The sequence below is a fragment of the Anas acuta genome, chromosome 5 (assembly GCF_963932015.1).
Source record: "Anas acuta chromosome 5, bAnaAcu1.1, whole genome shotgun sequence".
Classification (NCBI taxonomy): domain Eukaryota; kingdom Metazoa; phylum Chordata; class Aves; order Anseriformes; family Anatidae; genus Anas; species Anas acuta.
The window spans coordinates 62,216,475-62,235,290 of record NC_088983.1 but is presented as its reverse complement, the minus strand read 5'-3'; the positions used below and the strand labels follow the sequence as shown (position 1 = coordinate 62,235,290).

The 18,816-nt window shown below is 38.1% G+C and overlaps 1 long non-coding RNA gene across 5 annotated transcripts in view; it reads left to right on the top strand.

Annotated features, from left to right (window-relative positions):
* Positions 1 to 12,637, top strand: part of LOC137857985 (uncharacterized) — a 55,743-nt gene extending 43,106 nt beyond the window's left edge. For 4 of the 5 annotated variants that reach the window (XR_011097453.1, XR_011097451.1, XR_011097449.1 and 1 more), the window contains 3 exons: positions 4,451 to 4,697; positions 7,539 to 7,621; positions 8,627 to 12,635. This is a non-coding gene — a long non-coding RNA (uncharacterized lncRNA). Of the gene's footprint in view, positions 1 to 4,450; positions 4,698 to 4,968; positions 7,622 to 8,626 lie in introns of all 5 variants that reach the window. The other variant, XR_011097450.1, reaches the window with a different exon arrangement.
* Positions 12,638 to 18,816: the final 6,179 nt, after the last annotated feature.

Sequence of the window (18,816 nt, the reverse complement as noted above, 5' to 3'; positions counted from 1 at the left end):
AAGCTGTCATCTCAAACATAGGTGCGGCAATTTTATATTCGAGAACAATACTTAAACAATAACATTTTCCATTTGAAAATTACCGTGTACTTACAGCCAAACAAACGGCCTCAAGCTCAATTCAAGTCAGTGGTTACCTCTAGAGGTTTACGTGTTGTCAGTTTGAGACCATATATAGTTTTGGCCGGGGGCTATGCAAAGGGTTGATGATTAATTATTTACCAGTACTGCTAATTAATGAAATTCTGTTACTAGTTTTGATTATTCTGAGCTTTGTAGCAGTTAAAACTTTACCAGACATATTTAACTTTTTAAACCTGCTAAAAAGTAAAAGCAAAAATGCTGCCCGATAGCAGAGTATTTTTAAGCTTTTGAGAAAGGCGAGGATCATGTTTCTACCAGGTGTTGTTTCTGCAGTCAGCAGGAGTATATTACTTATATATTAAGTGTAATATTCATGAAATACAAAGGAAATCAAAACCAAAATTAAATCTTATTTTTCAATAAATACTATTATGGATGCACATATTTTGGTTTGAAGCTGGAATTTCCAATTATTTCATTAAGCTAGATTTTTAGAATGTGCTCTATTCCATTTTTTTTCTGCCTAATAATATAGTATATATATATTATATACTATATGTATATATAATATATACTCATTTATATATATATATATATATATATATGTGCTGAATAATACTGTGTATTGCATGGACCATGATCTATTTTAACTATAAGAATACTCTAACTCCTTTTCTTTGCTTCCCAGTAGACGACTTTAGTATTTTCTTAGGGCTGATTTAACAGGAAATGGTGTTTCTGTTCAGGTAATGATTTTTTTTTTCTTTTTCCTTCTTTGCTGATTTTTTTTTTCTCAAGGAAGAGCTTTTGAGCATGTTGAAGGTTAGCTCTGGCTTAGAATTCTGTCTTATTGCTCTGATTTTTAGTGAAAGATACATGAGTCTGCTTGAATGAAGGGTAAAAACAAGATCCTAAATATAAAATCTACTCATACTGTGCATGAGATTTCTAGTTTCTTTTGGGGACAGATTGACTTTTACAAACAAATGAAATGCGTAAAGCTCAGATCCCTTGGTGCCTGACTTAGAGCCCCAGTTCAGCAGCAAGCATATGTGTGCATTCCCATTGTACAAGTTATTTAAGCATGTTTCCAAAGTTACAGGATGACCTGAAAAATGTGATCCAATGAAGGACTGAAATGCCTAAGGATGCCTAATGATTCTGAAAAGAAATCTGCTTAGAGCCCTTTCAGCAACAAGGAGGGCTCTTGCTTTCCCATTTTAAATTTTCTCAGCTCTGTGGAGTTTGGGTATTTTTGCGCACTTTGACCTCTCTGCCATAGCAGTGCTGGGCAGTTTGGAGCTGAGCTGCAGCCAAGGCAAATTAGGATTTAGGAGGCCAGTGTTTAGACTCCTCTGCCTGCAGACAGAATGGATGAGTTTCCTGACAGAATGCAGTGAAAATCGTGGCTTGCTTTCAGAGACTGGCAGAGATGTGACCCTTTTGTGTGGCAGCCTAGTGGTGAGAAAACTTATGGACGATGTTGGGGTCCTGGGCTTGATACACGGTATAAACTTGCCTAGAAGCAAAGGCTTGAGTGGGGTTAGAGCACAGCATTGCTTTTCCTCCCCTTGACTGAAGTGATGACGTACAGGTTGGATGACATATGAGAGGATCGTTTTACTGCAGTGGTTTCGGCACTTTAGTAGAGCAGATATTTGAAAAGAATGATAAGGACTAAAATATTTAGAACACAAGTGGATTTAATCTTGCACATGCACCTTAACTGCACAAAGTAGGGAATTTGAGATCACTTCAATATTTTTGTTTCCAGCAAAATAATATGTTCTGCTGTCATATCTCAATTATATAAATAGCAGTTGCCTGATTCACTCCATGATATTCTTCTAATACAAGTCCCCTTTTGTTTATATAATCTGTACTTACTTGTTGGTTTATGGCTGTCCTTGTCAATGTATTTCATCTTAGTTACCTTGTGCTTAGATTTTCCATTTCTGTGCATCAGAATCTCATTTTACAATTGATGTGTGCTCAAGATTTCTCTGAGCTAAATTAGAAGTATTGTGTCTATTTTTTTTTCCTGTGTAGAAAAAATGGGAGGCAGGGAAGATAGTTGATCTGTTTTGCCTTGTCTGTAGTTGTATTTTTGTTTTTCAACTCTAAGACCTTTTTTCTGTATGCATCAAGGTTTTGCTTTGCCTCTGCCCACTTTCCCCATGATTCACATCAGAAGCTTTTCTGGTATTTTTAAGCATCTTGTTTTTCCATTTACTGTGTACTGCACCTTATTTGAAGGCTCTTCTGTTTACCTTTACAATGGTTTAATTGTTTCACTGTTATGCTTCTTGGATTCTTAATGTCTGAAAATGAATCAAGAACTTGACAATTCTGTTGTCTGCTCTCAGGTTTTGCCCTCTAATATAGCATCTAAAATACTCCAAACTAATTCTCTGAACTGTTCTTTAACTTGATCGCTTCAGCCTGGCCTTGTCCTTAGTGTTTTCAAATTGGTATAAGTACTACTGAGAAGAACAGAATAAAGGTGCTCATAAGGCCAAAACTTTGTGTATTCCTAAGCGTATTAGATGTGTTCATGGAGAAAATGCATTATTCTATGTTCCATTCCATAAATAGTTGGACATCTCTGCATTTTTGTCTTGCATTCTGCTAAAGTTTGCTTCCTAAGAATTGAGCAGAAAAAAGCTAAAATGGAAACAAAAGAAACTGAAACAATATAGGCTGTCACTCCTTTTATCCACAGTTGGCACCAGGTGCTGGAGAATTAAACCCAATAGGTGCTCAAATGAGGCAACACAGATAATTAACTTAAATGGTTCCATTTTCTTAAAAACTGCCAGGAAATAAACTCCCTCTTCTCCTCTATGTGGTGTGCAATTATCTTGTGTTCTGTAAGGCCTAGATCTTTCAAAAAGGCATAAACTCAGACTCTGATTTTGTGGGTGCAATTCACTGCACCTACATAGCTATGTAATTGTTTTTGCAAAAGAGGTAGTTAAAAACATGTCCTCAGTTATGCCCACAGATCATAATTGCAGATGTAAATTTGCATCTGCAAAAGACGAGGTGTTTTTTAAAAACTGAAACCTTTCTAATGGATATGAACATTTCTTCCTTGGTCATTTGGTACGTAGATGTTCATAGCCATCTATTTCAAACAAAGGACATACTTTATAAACACCAGTCATCATGTAAAAGAAGACAAACAGGAGTTTGAAGTAAGAATTACTTAGTCTATCTAATTATTAGTCTAATAAGATGGGGGAAAGACCTGTGAGCAAATTTCTTGTCTGTGGCCTCCTTCCTCGTTTGGATCAACTGTGTGACCTCAGAAAAAGTCTTTGTTTTCTGTGCTGCAATTTACCAGTCTGTACAGTGCAGATAACAAACGGTCTGGTATCTATATATCATTAATATTAGAAAATATATCCCTACTGTTAGTGAAGTGCTCTAAGATCTTCAGGAGATTGGTATTTTAATACAATTTATTCTCTCTTAAAAATAATTACAGGGTCAACTCGAGTTCTCTGAGTTGCATAGAAACTTTGCATATACTATGCACTTGCCTTTCTCTCTAACTTTCAGATAAGTAATTGCCAGCTTTACTGAAAGGCTCAAGGAGTCTAAAATTATTGTGGAACATCTAGTGTGAGCTGAGAGAACAGAAACCTGAGCAGCGCAACCAAAACAGTTTCTTCCAGACCTGCAGATCATTTCACTACCCATTTCAGATTAGGCTAAGTAAAATAGGAGTGTTGTCTGGATGCCTTCATTTTCTCTGAAACAGAATTTAGTAATTTGATGTCCTTCTATGGTAAGGCTCCACAACATAAAAAGGGTATTAAGGTCCTTGAAAGCATCCAGAGGAGGGCAGCAGAGCTGTTTTTTTTTTTTTTTTTTTTTTTTTTAAATGTGTGATAGTGATAGGACACTCCATAATTCTCTTCCAATTAACTACTCTATTCTGTTCTTTTAAAAAATAAAAATAAAAAAAAAAATATGGAGATATACAAATAGGGAGAAACAGAAGTGGTGGGAAATCCTGAGCTGTGTTCTAGCTTTGGGGTTTTGTTGTCACTGTCCTTGTAAAAAGGCTTTGGAAGATTTTAGGGGCTAAAACTCCTCTGCAAATCTCTGGGATCCATAGTTGAAGTTGTGGGGATAAGTTCTACTTCCCACCAGTCTGGAGTAAGGAGATATTAGTAGTGCTTGTAAAAGAGATGTTCAGCATTTGGAAAACTTTTATTATCTTATTTATTTATTTGTATTTGCCTATTGAAGTGCAGGACTTAGAACAAATAGGGCCATTACACTGGTGTTAAGATTTTAGGAGTAATTTGTGGATGAGTAGAAGTCAAACTTCAATAAAATATGCTGTTATGTCTAGGGTGAAACACATTTTGTCCAGAGACGATGTAACGTCTTGGAGTTGATAAAGGAATGAAGCAACAATCTGGACATTGGTGAGGGATGCAGTATAGAAGATGAATCAAATATTCCTACTACTGCATGTCAACAGGATGAAACCAGTGAAGCACAAGAAAGCTCTACCAGTGCCAAACAGTGACATAGAACTTGGTGCAGAAGTTGAAAGAGGGAATCGGGGCAAAAAATTCTCCTCACCAGCGAAACAGGTGAGACAGTATTCCTTATTTTAAAAACATACAACAAAGTAAATATTAAGTAGAATTGAGAGTAAATAAGGAAGTGTTGAGTATTACCTAATGCAAGGAGAAAGTGATGTCTGGTGAAACATTCCGATGTAGTGTAAGATAGAAATAAATACTAGGATATAACGTGAACTGTCTGCTGCACAGCTGTCACGTAAGTACTGGCCCAATGAGAACCCATTTTGACCAGATACTAGTTCCGTAACACGTAATATCTCCTGTTTGTTCTCTTCAGGTAGAGCATGTGCAGTTGTGCAGGAATGTGGCAGAAAAAAGGTAGGATCTTAAGACAGCATTATTTAGGGGCAAGGAGGAGGAATCTTTTGTAAGGCAGCCAAATTTTTGTACATATTTTTTCTAAGTAGTGTAAGTAGCCAGCGTGGGATGCTAACTACAGGAAGAAGAAGAAGGGAAGGAATTTTTCATAAACAACAAACATAATCCCCCAATTAATACTGAAGTCAGAAGTTTAACATTTAGAATAGTCATTTGATTCTTCAGATCATTGCCCAAGATACTGAGTTTTCTTTCATAATGCATCTCTTGATCCTTAGCTGAAGCAAGGAAAAAACCATAATGCAAATACTAAGATCTCTGCGTTAGCTGTGACCTCTAAGGCTCTCAGATTTATCAGTCACAAGGTAGCTTGCTGTGCTGCAGTCTAAAGGCATGATTGTTACATTGGGTGGATTCTGTTTTCAAAGAATCTACTTGGTGAAGAATGAGCTTTGATATGGAGTATTAATGCAGATTTATTACAGCTGAATATGCTTGTGTGAATTGAAAGTGAGGGGTCTATATTTTAAAAAAAAAAAAAAAAAGATTTAACTATACTTTATATGCCAAAATCAAAGTTCTAGAAATTCTGTTTCATGTCACCCTAAACTGGAGATACTGAAGCTACCATCCTTACTTTCAAGCTTCATAGGCATCAAGCTTTTGCCTGCTGAGCATGACCAGAAATGTCTGGTCTCAGTAGGGTTACCTTCTTTGGCCTAGGCCTTTCTGAAGAGCTAGGTCAGGCAGCGTTTCTGGGGTGTAATATGGTAGGATTTACATAAAACATTGAAAATTGCTTTTTCTCAGAGATGGGCTCTGAGGAGGTAGAGGTGGTGGTGCTAAAGCTACTGCTCTTTTTTATGCTAGCCTGGACATGGAGTATGAGCTGCAGGAGATGTCTGTTTCTTCATCTTACTGAGCATGATGCCTACAGGCAGTTCCTTTCTCAGGAAGGACTTTTTTTTTCCATTTCTTACCATTTCATATCTTTTGCTTCACTCGTCGCTATTGCTTAGGAAACCCTACTGCTCCTTCCACAGATAGAGGCCAAATGCTGCATTTTGGATTCCACTGTATGGCCTATGTATGTACAAACTACTTGTGATGGTGCCTGTGTTTTAAGGCAGTCACTTATGGGAACTGGCTTCTATTTCTCTTTTCCTCTTCCTTTCCAATGCAAGATAAAAGTCAGGACTTTTCACAAAGATTTTAAAATAGGATACTGGGAAAAAAAAAAAAGTCTTTCCATGCCCAAAGTGCAGCACTTCTGTATGGACATAATTGCTCCAGCTACTAAGCTGTCAGTTGTTCACAGTTCCCAGCAGACATGCATAAGATTACTCCTCAAGAGGCCCATTTCCTTCTAAATCATGTAAATAGGAAGCCACAGCAAAGTAGACAAAAACCAAGAACGTAAGAAAAGCCTTACAGGGTTAGTTCACCTACCTCAGTACTTCTTCTCTAGCAGTGACAACAGAAAATGGTATTTAGGCAGAATATATGAGCCTGGCTGGTTTTTTCCTATGGAAGTGTGCTGGCATCCAGAATTGTCCTTTGGGTTGTTTGAAGGTAAACCCAAATCTAATCCTTTTAGTATTCATTGCGGACCTGTAGTCAATGAACATCTGATTCCTTTTTGAATATGCTGATACCATCTGCCTCTACAGCTGCCCATGGCTGCCAGATCCAGAAAAGTACTTTTTGAGAGTAAAGCAATAATTTTTTCCCCATTTTAAACTGACCTACTCAATTCATGAGATGGACGCTATTTCTAGAGGTAAAGGATGTGGTGAACAGTTCACAGTCATCATTAAGTAAAATTTTGGTCGTATCCCATCTCAGTCAACTTCTCTCTAAAATGAAGCCCCAGACTATTTTATCTCTTCTCACATATGGGTGTTTTCCCAATTGATTATTTTAATTGCCATTCTCTGTAACTTTTCTAAATCCACTATATCCTTCCTGGGATGTGGAGACCAGAACTGCATACAGTGCTAAAGATGCGGAGACACCAAGGTGTTACATGTTAGGAGAAGGGTATGTATTGTCTTGTTGTTTCATCAATATCAAATATATTGCGGCTTTCTGGCTACCACTTGTTGTCCAGCTGGTGATGCTGGAGAGCCCTCTGTGAAGCATCCAAGATCTCTCTCCTGTTTTCTGACTGCAACTACCAATTTTGAGTTAAGCATCATGTAGGCCTGCTTTGGATTATTTGCCCTAAATGTATTACCTTACATTCTCTGATTTTTCTTTTCTGAAGTCTGTTTCTCTGTGTTTTGCAAGGGAAGAGAAACTTGATTCCACCTAAGGGTGCAAGTGTGCTTAGCACATTTCCAGGAGCTTAAGTCTCTAAGATTTTTACTGGTGATAAACATACAGATGTTGACACTTACCTGTACTGTTCTTTTCCCCCAAATAGAGCAATGTTCAGAATTAATTCACTGATGCAAGGTCTCTAGGGCCATTTAAAGCCTCCAAAGCGTATCAGTTTATTACTTCAGCCCCTTCAGTCTTCTTTCACAGACCAGCAAGGAAAAAAGTGGCACACCTGCTTTACCAAATGGAACACTCAGAAAGAATAATATGACCCTCCAGACACCAGAGAGGTGAGTACCTTCTCAATTGCCCTTGCTAACATTTTACTGGGAGACTGTTTAACTTAAGGGATAAAGAAATGTGTAATTAAGGACTGGTTGCTTCATATTTTCCTGTTAAAACACTATTCTGCATTTAGGTAGGAAACACAATACTGAGGACCCAGTATTTCTCTTTGAGATGAGTGTGGTTTAGCTACTTGGGCTTCTACCTAGAGATTTAGGAGCATGATTTTAGGCTTTAAAAATGTGACAAAATTTCATCTCCTAGTGCCAAGTATTATCTGTGTTAGCAGGATCAACTACAGAATAATATGTTTGAAAGTAAAGAAATGGTTGTCTTCTTTTTTACTGAAGAAAAAAGTTTAATTCTTCATTAGGTATAAGCCATTGTTATTATCATTACATCATTACTAAAATCATGGATTCTTATCAATTGAAGAACTGTACCAAGGAATATTCAGTTGTTTTACTAGCTTTTTGTTTTCTGAAGAGAGAAATCTTATAACAGAAAATGAGACCTTGTCCAATGAAGACTATTGATAGGTTACCTGAATTTTGACCATGAAGCAGTCCAAAGAAAGAAATCACAAAGCATCTTGTTTGTGAGAACTGAAGATGCTGTTTAAAATTGTATTTGAATATTGGGTTGAGTTGGTAACTGCAATAGATTTAGAAGCCTAGTTAGTGACGATTAGAATCAGGAAAATAGTCATCTATGGTTATTAAAGCAAGAAAGCTCTTTGAAATACTGGATTTAAAATTTAAAGGCAATAAACTTGTCTTTATGTACCACAGGAGAAATTAAAAATTATCTATTATAATGCAGCTCTTCTGTTACTGTATGTTCTTATGTTTACACTTTTTATGAATTATAGTACTGTAGAGTTACGGTAGAACAGTATTTTCTAATTGTTGTGTCACTTTGTTCATATCTGCATTGTTCCCACCTTTTGAGTGTGTTTATAAAGATGTAGTCTTTACCTTACTGTGTTTTTTGTTTGTTTTAAATTATAGCCTCCTGCAGGAAGGTCTGTATCTCCAGTATCAAATTCAAAGCATGAGTGTCAAGAAAAAAAGGGAGAACTGAACAAGTCTTCAGTGTGTTCAGCCCAGGAACTGGGAAATAAAAACATCCTGGAGTATGCTGTCTCACTTAGAACCAACAAGAAATCATAGGACATCCATCAACTCTGAACAACTTAAGTGTAAACAACTATTACGTGTGCCAAAATGAGTAGACTATATAAAGATGGACAAATATATCCTGAAGTGTTTGTCTCTTTACTCTCCTGAACCCTTTAATCAGAAAGCTTTAGCTTTCCTTTAACACTGGAAAAAATCTAACAGCAGTGTGAACTCCTAACCTGTAAGAGGACATCCACTGATAGTATTTTTGTCAGAGAACAAATTATAGAATTGCCTAAAAATGTATGTAATTTATTTGTTCTGTCCTAGCAGGCACCATGCCAGGTAGGCAGTTTGCTTTCACAAATCTATTTTGCTGTGTTTTACTTGCCTTTACTTTCTTTACTTTTGTCACAAACGTTTAGGGGGAAAAATGATGCTGGAATCTGTAATAGGGATTCCAGATAACTGTGGGCTTTGCACTGTGAGAATATTCTAGGAAATTGCTTATAAATTTGCTTGAGGCATTATAACACAAGTGCTTCAGTCTATGGAATTTGTAACTGCTATTTTAGGTTACTGTCAATTGCTTATTTTTAAGCAGAACTTATTTTAAGCTTGACAAATATAAAATGTATTTTTAAGTACAACAGAATTGCTATGGTTCTCACTGCTGAATTTCTGGTGTTTTGATTAAATTCTTTAAATAAAACAGGTGTTAGAGTAATGGCCTTTACAAGTTAATTAATCTTCATTTTCAAGGGGATGAGCTACCATTAAGCTTAGGTTTATTATATGTTTGTGTAAATTGCAAAGTGATTTACTGTTCCACAGACGAAACCGTTCTCTAAAAACAGGTCTCACCAGTAGGCTGGTACTGTGGTACCTTATGTGAGTAAAATACACACGCTCTTTATTGGTTAAAAACATTTCCTTAAATTCTGTGTTTTGGCTCATTCAAGTAATTCTGCTGTGAACATCAGTCTGAGGAGACATCATCTCTTCTATTCTCTACACTAATTGTGAAGTTCCTCTTACAGTTGTTAACATCCTCGATTTTATTTAGGTGCCAAGCAATGCTGTTACAGGGCCAGCATGCTTCCTGAATACTTGGAGGGACCTTATTTACAGTAAAGTAAGTAAAAACTTTTTGTCATCTTAAAATATTAAAAAGTTCATATATCACTCTCATACTCACTAAAGCATGTGTGTGTGTGTATAATGAGGCACCTTTTGGGGAGTATTCATGTTTTAGTTTTGTTTTTTCAGATGAGATTGAGTCTGTTGAGTAGTTGGACACAAAAGGCATGTTCTGCAAAATGCAGTGAGTGGAAGAAAGTCACAGATTTCTGTTCTTTTCTTTTTTTTTTTTTTTTTTTTTTTTTTTTACAGAATTTAGTAAGAATTGCACTTTAAGTAGGAACTTGTCCTTTTTTTCTCTTTTTGTTATGCACTCAAACAGCAGTGAAGTCTACTTCACGTAAGAGTTCTAATAGTCGCACTGTTTTTATTTGATGTGGCTCAAATCTTTTACAAAGTCCAGGCTGCTTTCTGGTTCTCTTGACACCAAAATGTTAGGTCAGATTGTGGCCTAACTAACTGTCTCCTTGGCTATTAACTGACACTGCTCGTTCTTTTCATTTAGTAAGAGTCACTTGAAGGGCACGCCTCGGCTCCCTCTATTAAAACAGTGGCTGCATCATTAGCAACCTCGGGGCAGTCCTACCTGATCACAGTAGCTGCATAGTGGTGAACTTCTTTCCTTGATGGGGCACAGTGTTGAGGGTGCTGATATTCTGTTTTCAGATGCACTTTTTTCTAAAACAGATAAAATTTTCAGAAACCCAGCAGATGTGCTGACATTTTCTACCACCACTGCTCCTTTGAACCAAGGAAGCTTGAAAACATACTACTTCACATCAAAGGGTTTTGTCATTTCTACAGCACTAACAGAACACAGTAAGTATAATTTACCTTTAAAGAGTGAGCTATTTACCTGTCATGGGTTCATTCTTCTATCCTGAGGTATTGAATCATTTCCCAGCTCTGTCAATCTTAAGATATTTTGGCTAGCGTGCACCTTTTGTGGCTGGCTTCTCAACAGATTTAACTTTGATCTTACCAGTTCTGACTTCATTCTCCTTTCCTCTGCACTCCTGGATTTGTTTCACTTGTTCTTTTTTGCCTAGGTACATCATTTCCATTTCCACAACTCCTCTCGCTTTTTTTTGTCACAGACAGATGTATGTCCTGTGTTATCCCATTCATGTCCAGTGTTGTCCCAAGGTACCAGTGCATTTTGATCATGTACAGAGGGGCGTCACGGGGCTCACATGAAAGAGGCAGCAGTCCGTCAGATCTGCAGCTGGTAGCCTGCCCCCTGCCCAGCACCGAGTTGTTTCAGGGAAAGAAGGGGGCGAGGAGCAGGCCATGTGCTGTGTGTATCCAGAAGGCAGTCATCAGGCTGTTTGTGTTGCACTTCTTTGGTTGGGCTTCGGTGAGGGGCTGGGAGGGACTGAGCAGTCGAGCTTGTGTTGGAATTGCAGAAGAGTGGAAGATCGTCTTCCCAAAGACTGGAGAAGAAACTTTCATTATATCAGTGACTTCTGGCGTTAAACCTCTTGTTAAACAAAACAGAGGTCTTACAATAAGCTCCATGCATTTTTCCTTTTTCTTCCTTATCCTCTTTTCTCTTTATGCCTTTTCTCACTCCTTTTCAATACCTACATTTTCTCTGTTGATTTTTTTCATTTGTCAGAAGATTTCTTTTCTTCTTCCACAAATCTCTTTCTTGTTTCTTCTTTTGATGTGGCTTTTCTCTGTGTTTCTCTTTCAACCCTCAGAGCTTACTTTAGTCTCTTCACTGTATTTGCTACATGGAGGAGTGCTATTGAAAAATGAAAAGTAGATTGCATGGGAATTTCATATTTCTCCTTTTCCTCTAGAAGCCCATTTCTCTTCCCTCCCATTTCTGTGAAGTTTACCATCCTCAAATGCTTTCGCCCTCTACTTCCAAATCATTTTACTCATCTTTCCCTCTCTTGCTCTGTCCTTCCACCTTGTCTTCCCCTTTGCTTACAGCTTGATATTTAACATCTTTGGTAGAGTGAGAATTCGTGGTAGCATTCAGGTTCCATGTTGTGGATAAATACTCCGATGTGTCTCAGTTTTACTGATGAACACAAACTTTCTGACTGCATCTATATTGGCTTTTACTTCAATTTTTTTCTGTTGCATGCTCAGGAGCAGTGACTATGTTGGTGGTATGAACTGTAACAGCCACATTATAAGCACAGTCTTGTATAACCCATTACCCATCAGGTCTGTGTGACATTGTAATTTAAATGGTGGTAGTTGCTGGCAGCCTATCTCTGCTTGTCCTGCTATTATTACAACCACCAGTAGAGCTGTTCTACTGGGAAATTTCGAGTGTAGACAAAGCTTTAATCAACAGTAATCTGATCCTTTAAAAATGCAACACCAATTCATTTATTTCTCATTTCACATATGAAATTTTAATAGGTACAATCACCCTTAAGGATGTTTCAAATATTAACATTATGCACAATTACAAAACAGAATCTTTTTTTCTGTATGAAAGTATCTGCATGTTTGAACCAAGTAAGTAGTTTTCTGTGCAGACATCAGGTTTACTATCAATCAGAAACTTATTAACAGCTGTGTTAGCCCTAATTAAGTGCAGAGCAATGGCAGACTTTTTAATTAAGTCTTATTTTCCTAAGAGGAGACTGACTCCTGTGTTTTTTTTTTTTCCATCCCTTCCCCACCTCCATCCTTATTTACTATGTAAAGCCTGCTTTAAAAATAACTGGGACACAAGATGGGGCCATTGAAACGGGGCCAAGACAGTAGGAAATGTTTCCTTTACAGAATGGATGCATGATTTTACTGACCATAATTTACTTCTTTGGCTTTGTAAAAATAATTAAAAAAAATGTTGTCAGTTTTTCATTTTTACTTTCTTTTTTTTTTTTTGGTTTTCTTCTTGTCTGACAATGTTTTGTCATTGCCAGCAAACATCTTACTGGAGTTAATTTCGATGTATAAATTCATATGAGAGAAAGTGGTGATGCGTGGCATCAGCTGCACCAAATGAAGTCCTTGTTGCCCAAGTAAACCTCTGGGCATGTAGTAGAAATTGTGCTACACATGAACAGAGTACTCAGTTGCTGTGAGAAAAAAGGGGCTCACAGTTAAGAGTCTCCCCGAGTGTTTGATTCTCTTTGTCCTGAGCAGTGCTAAGTGGTATACGTGTACCCATGAAGGAAGAAGCACCCTGAAACTTTGCACTTTCTATGTGGCACTATTAAAAATGGAGATCTGTAGCCACCAACCATTACTGGATCATTACTTTGCTCAAAAGATAAGTGGGTTTCACCTAAGACTGCAGGCTAATCTCTTACTCCTCCTGACAGAGTATCATCAAGCGTGAATACTTTTATTCACCATTACAGGTACAAAAATGCCTTTATCTGATTTGTGTTTTATATTTTAATCTTGAGGCAGATCCTGACTTGGCTGTGCTGGCGGTTTACACCAAGGACTCCAGTGAAATGCTGACAGATTATGTGGGGTGAGGATCTGTCCCTAGCTGTTCAAAGAGAGGACAGTGTCAGTCTCTTGGTTGCATCACCACTTAGTGAATTTCTGCATTCATTTCAGGCACAGAGCTGCTGGGTTTGCTTTTACCCTTTTTAGGGTACAGGCTGTTTTTCTTTCAGCAGTGCGTTTGGCAAAAAGAACTCAACGTGTTCCTGGAAAGAAATGCTCCAAAAGTCTTGATTCTTCATTAAAAAAAAAAAATAATAATAATAATAATTAAGGTGACCAAACATTAGCCAGCAAATTTAAAAGGAGCAATAGTCAACAGAGCCTAAAAGCTGTAAAAACCGATGGTGTTGCCTAGCTAGCCTTAATACTGGGAGCTCTGGGGAGCAGGAACAGACATTTTCTAAAGGTTTATACAGCACTTGTTGCAACCTGAGCTGGACTGAGCCTAAGGCACTGGTGTTAATATCAGTGCTGAAGACAATAAAATCACAGCTGTAGTGGCCAGCAACGGCTCTAAAATGCTTCGGCTCAATTACAGCAGCAAAAACACGTCTAGATGCAGCAGCTCTTCATTTGTGGGCATGGAGGTATGTCCTAATTGTCTGTAGTACTTTGATGGAAATTAAAAGGACAACACCGTTTAACTCCTGCCTCGTGGAGAAAACTAGTTTTTGCAGCTACTCCTACGTGCTCTTTCTGTGTTGTTTCCAGTATGGATTCTGGGCCTCTATATTTAGCATCTGTGTTTAGTAGTCTGTCTGTGCTATGCTCTGGTTCATTAGATTCAGAGGGGTCAATGAATGGCTGTGGTTTATATGTTGTCTGGATATTAAAGCTTAATCCATATTTGAGTCTAACCCAAGCTTTGTTTCCAGGGAGAAAGCAGCTGAGATAATGCCCAGGCATATTTAAAAGAATAGTTTTTTTTTTTTTTTTTTTTTTTTTTATAATGGTTATGCATCATTTTTACACTTGGGTTATCTTGAATACATGGGACCTGTATGATTCAGGAGTCTCCAACTTCGATTGCCTTTGTTCTCTTACTTTAATAAAGAGCAGAATAAGCTCATGAATTTCTTTGGTTTCTTCTCTCTGTCTCTTATCTACTTGTATTAGGCTCAGATTCTTCGTAGTATAAGAAATATGGCTCAGGTGGAAAGGATTTCAAGGTGGCACCCTCTTCCCATGCTTGTCCCATTTGATCCAACTGTGGCCTTAGAAGTTACCCTTTAGAAATAACTAATACGAAGTCCTGAAGCTTCTGCCCTTTTCCTCTCGGAAATACCTGCTTTCCAAAGTTTGTCGTGGTAACTCCTGTATTGCTGAGAGCTCTGCAACATGCAGCATAGTTTACTTTTCTATGTCCAGTGTGGAGTTTCCACTAGTGGAATGTGTTTTTCTGACCCTGTTAAATGTATTAAGAAACACCATAAGTGATGCAAAGCATATCTGAATAAGTATATTGCATTCTGGTAAACTTAGAGTAGAAGTGAGGTTTAATCAAATGTTCTAAAAGTGAATGTATATTTCATGTTGATATTGTGAAATCATGCAGCATAGCTGATGTCTGTGTTCATAATTTGGGTGAAAAGCATTGCACAAATATTATCCAATTCAGAGTGTGCAAATAAAAAGATGGAGATTGAAACGACAGTTATTTTCTTCCCATGAGCAACCAGTTTGCTAATTATCTATAAAGATGCATGGACAGGGCAGTCACAATTGAAGTGTGACTGTTGAAGAATACACTATGGAGTTGCTAGAGGCTTCTTAGCATTAACTAGGAAACATTTTGGGAAAAAAAAAGTGCATCACTACATACTATGAAAGAAAAGGGAACTGAAGGCTTCAAGAGTTGGAGGGAGAAGCAGTAGCCCAAGGGTAACTACTGTTACTGGTATCTGATATGGAAAGAAGACTGCACCAGTCTGGAATGAGGAAAGTCAGCAAGAACATCTTCGAAAGAGCTAAAAGGACTCTCATCTCCCTTTTCTCCCTTTATTTATTTAGTGAATTTCAGAGCTTGCAGAAAGCACCTGGTTGACAGCTCTGTACTTCGTAGTCCTTGGTTTATTCCCAGCAGGGTATACAGCACAGATATCTACAGCACCAGTTTCCCCAGCTTACGCTCCTACTAGTTAACGAAGGGATGAAGGCTTGGCTTTTATTTCCAAGAGGTGTTCAGCCACAGGCCTGTCTGCCCGCTGTGCTTGCTGACCGCAGCGATGTGGGCATGGGCTGGACTGAGTGAGACAGATAACGCTGTTACTGCCCCAGCCATCGTCCCCACCCTTCGGTGGATGTTGCCACCCCTGAGGCAGCAATGTCTAATCCACTCATGAATCAATTATTGAGCTGTCGCATTTTTCAGCCTGGCCTATTAAATTAAACTGACATCAGTCTCATCTCACAAAGACATTAGATAGTGATGAATTTCAGGTACTGTTAACCTGGTTTTGAATGGGCCAGCTAGAGACAGACAGATTCATTTTTCATTCCAGCTGCCAGAACCATTGTCGTATCCTGTCTTGCTGTTCTGATGCACCTTGCTGATCAGTGGGTGCCTTTCCTTGCCAGCTCCTGAGAGGGAGCAATTTCATAAGAAGGAGAGCCTAGTAAACCCAGAAAGGTCAAAAACTGGTAGTGTTTTTTTCTTTTTTTCCTTTCTCCTTTTTCTTTCTTCATCTTTGTTAGAATGATGAAGAAGAGAGTGCATATGTAAAACCTTCTTGTTGCGTCTTGTTAAGAGGGAGGTCCTTGGACTGCTCTGAGGCAAACCTGCACACCGGAGGTTTCCTGGATTCTGGTTTTAAAGGTAACTGAAATGTTCAGAGCTTGGCTGCTCCTACAGTTTATCCCATTTTCTCTGTCTAGGTGATAGGGGGGATTGCTAACTGGCTGTGTGCCTCATTTTGTCCCCTCATGGCAAGAAGGAGCCTTGGGAGACCTCTGTTACACATGGCCAGCAATGTTCAGAAAGGCAAGCTCACAAAGCCAGACACAGACCTGTGCCAGTGCCCCCTAAAGCTGGTGTTTGTGAGCGCACTTCTTTTTGAATGCACTTCTTTCTCTCAGTGAAAAATGTTCAACAAGGAAATCCTGGCAGATATTTCCTTCCTACTGGAGCTATGCGTTCATTACTATTAATAGAACTGTTAATTGACTACTCTAGAGCAGCTATAAAAATTGATTAGATGCATATGAGGAAATAAACGTGGGTCAGACTGTAGTGGTGCAATGCTATGAATTTGATGACCTTTTAGGACTTTTTCATGTCTAACAAAAGGTTTTTTAATAAACATTAAACAGCCCAAATTCTGCCCTCCAGCACTTCTCCTAGTCTAATGAATGTATAATGAAAGCAAATATTTGGTATAGCAAAAGAATCCTGGTTTTTAAATCTCATTCCTGTATATTTTCAAGAGGTTAGGTTACTTGACATGTAAAACATCTATGAATTTTAAGTGAGGCCGGATTAGTAAAGCTCTATAGTTGGTCTTTCATCTTAATGTGACCAAGAATGTCCTCTAGCTCACTCTATTTACTAAGAAATTAAAAAATAGCAAATTGCACATCATCACATACCATATGTCCATTCCTCTCCTGGGCTCTGCTCTACAGCAATGTTAATTGACTTGCCAAAACCTTCTCCTGAGTTGTGACCGCTCCTGAGGAAACAACAACAGAGTTGAGCAGAATAGGAAATGAAAACAAAACAAACAAAACAAAACAACAACAAAAAAACATACACCGCAAAGCAATGAACCATATTAAGAACAAATTAATTTCTGCAAAATGAAGATAAAAATGAAGTGCTGACACATAACCTACGCTTTCAAAGGTACTGGCAACTGTAGACCATGCTCAGTTTTGGGTGCTCACTTAGAAAGCTGGGAGCACCCACCTGCGTTTGTAAGGGCTGATGAGCAAGTGCTGTCAGCTGAGCAATGTGAAAATAAAATAGAAATGCAAACTTGTTTGTCTGTTAGCCTAGGTCATGCAATGAGGTCAGAACTGGTTGCACTTTTTCCCATTTAAAAAGAAAACCAACTAGTTCTTGTGGTTGCAGAGAAAATCCTGAAAATATGTAATCTGAAATGACTCAGGAATGAAAAAGCAAGAACGAGTGTGACATATTGTCATTAATAGTCTGAGCATTTTCTCTGTTGGTATCATAATTTTTGACCCCTCAAAGCTGGTGATACAGAAAAATGCAGCACAATTAGGGTGAACGTATTCCAGGTTTCCTTCCTAATGTTATTTATTCAGGGATACTACAAAATAGCTATGAATTTAAAATTTTATTTTTAATAGCACTTTTTTCTAGGTACGGTCAATCAATCTTTTTATTATGATAAGTTATTTTAAACTACTTAGTATTCAGGATATTTGCAGTTGCGATGAACAAGTTCATTTAAACACCAAATCAATCAGTATTTTCACTAGAGAGAAAATTTTAAGTACCAATTAAGAATGAAAAAGCGATCTACATCCTCTAATACAATATTAATGTGCTGAGATGGGTGATCCCAACTGCACAAGGAAAAAGCAGCTGTGTATATGCTTTTTTGAGAAGTTTTTTTTTTCTTTTTTCTGTCACTTAGAATAATTTTATGAATAAAAAGTGGTTCTTTTATTACTGCTAATGAACGGAAATCCCATCAAATTGCAAGGCATCAACACGTGCCATTACTCTTTAACTAAAAGCTGGGTAGATTTTTCCCAGTGATAATGGCGGGCGCGAGCACTTTGCAGGATGGATGGACTGTACTTGTCTTACATAGTACGCCGGTACCTTTCAGCAGTGCATAGATCACAGCTAAGAGTTATACTAGGTGCTTAATTCTGTTATTCTCTGTTGAATTATCAACCTATCTGCTCATAATGAGACTTAAGAAATAAAAAAAGAAATTAGAGACACAGGGGAAATTATGTCCTTTAGGTCGATCAGAATGTGTAATGACCTGCCAAGGGGAGTGGTGGCAGTCTTGCTGATGAAGTCATTTAAACCCATGCTGATACAGCAATCAAACACATAATGGTGGTAATGATCTTGCCCTGGCACTGTGACCTACTGGCCATGTTATCTTCTGCTATCTCCAGGTCTGGTTTCCTGCGCTTTAAAGAAAGGGGAGCAAAGTTATTTAAAGGAATGAGGCTTAGACGGGGGCTACCCTGTTTAGGTGGGGATAAGGTTGTGTGGAAAAAGTGTTGTACAAATGTCTGGCAGCTGGAGGGCTGTGCCAGAAGGCATTAACTGGAAGGTAGGGTGCTTTAACCAACCGAGGTTTTATCACCTTGCCTTAGATAGCTGTGTTTCAGGTTAACACCCGCTTGCTTCTTTAGCAGTTGATGTGCCAGGGATGTTGCTGAACAAGAAGGTGATAACCTCACCCTATCAAAATGACATAAAATACATTTTCTTTTAAGTTGTTTGAACTTGTCTTACTGTAAGGGTATATTCTCAGCACAGGCACCTAAGGGAACATCAGAAAATACTCTGGGGG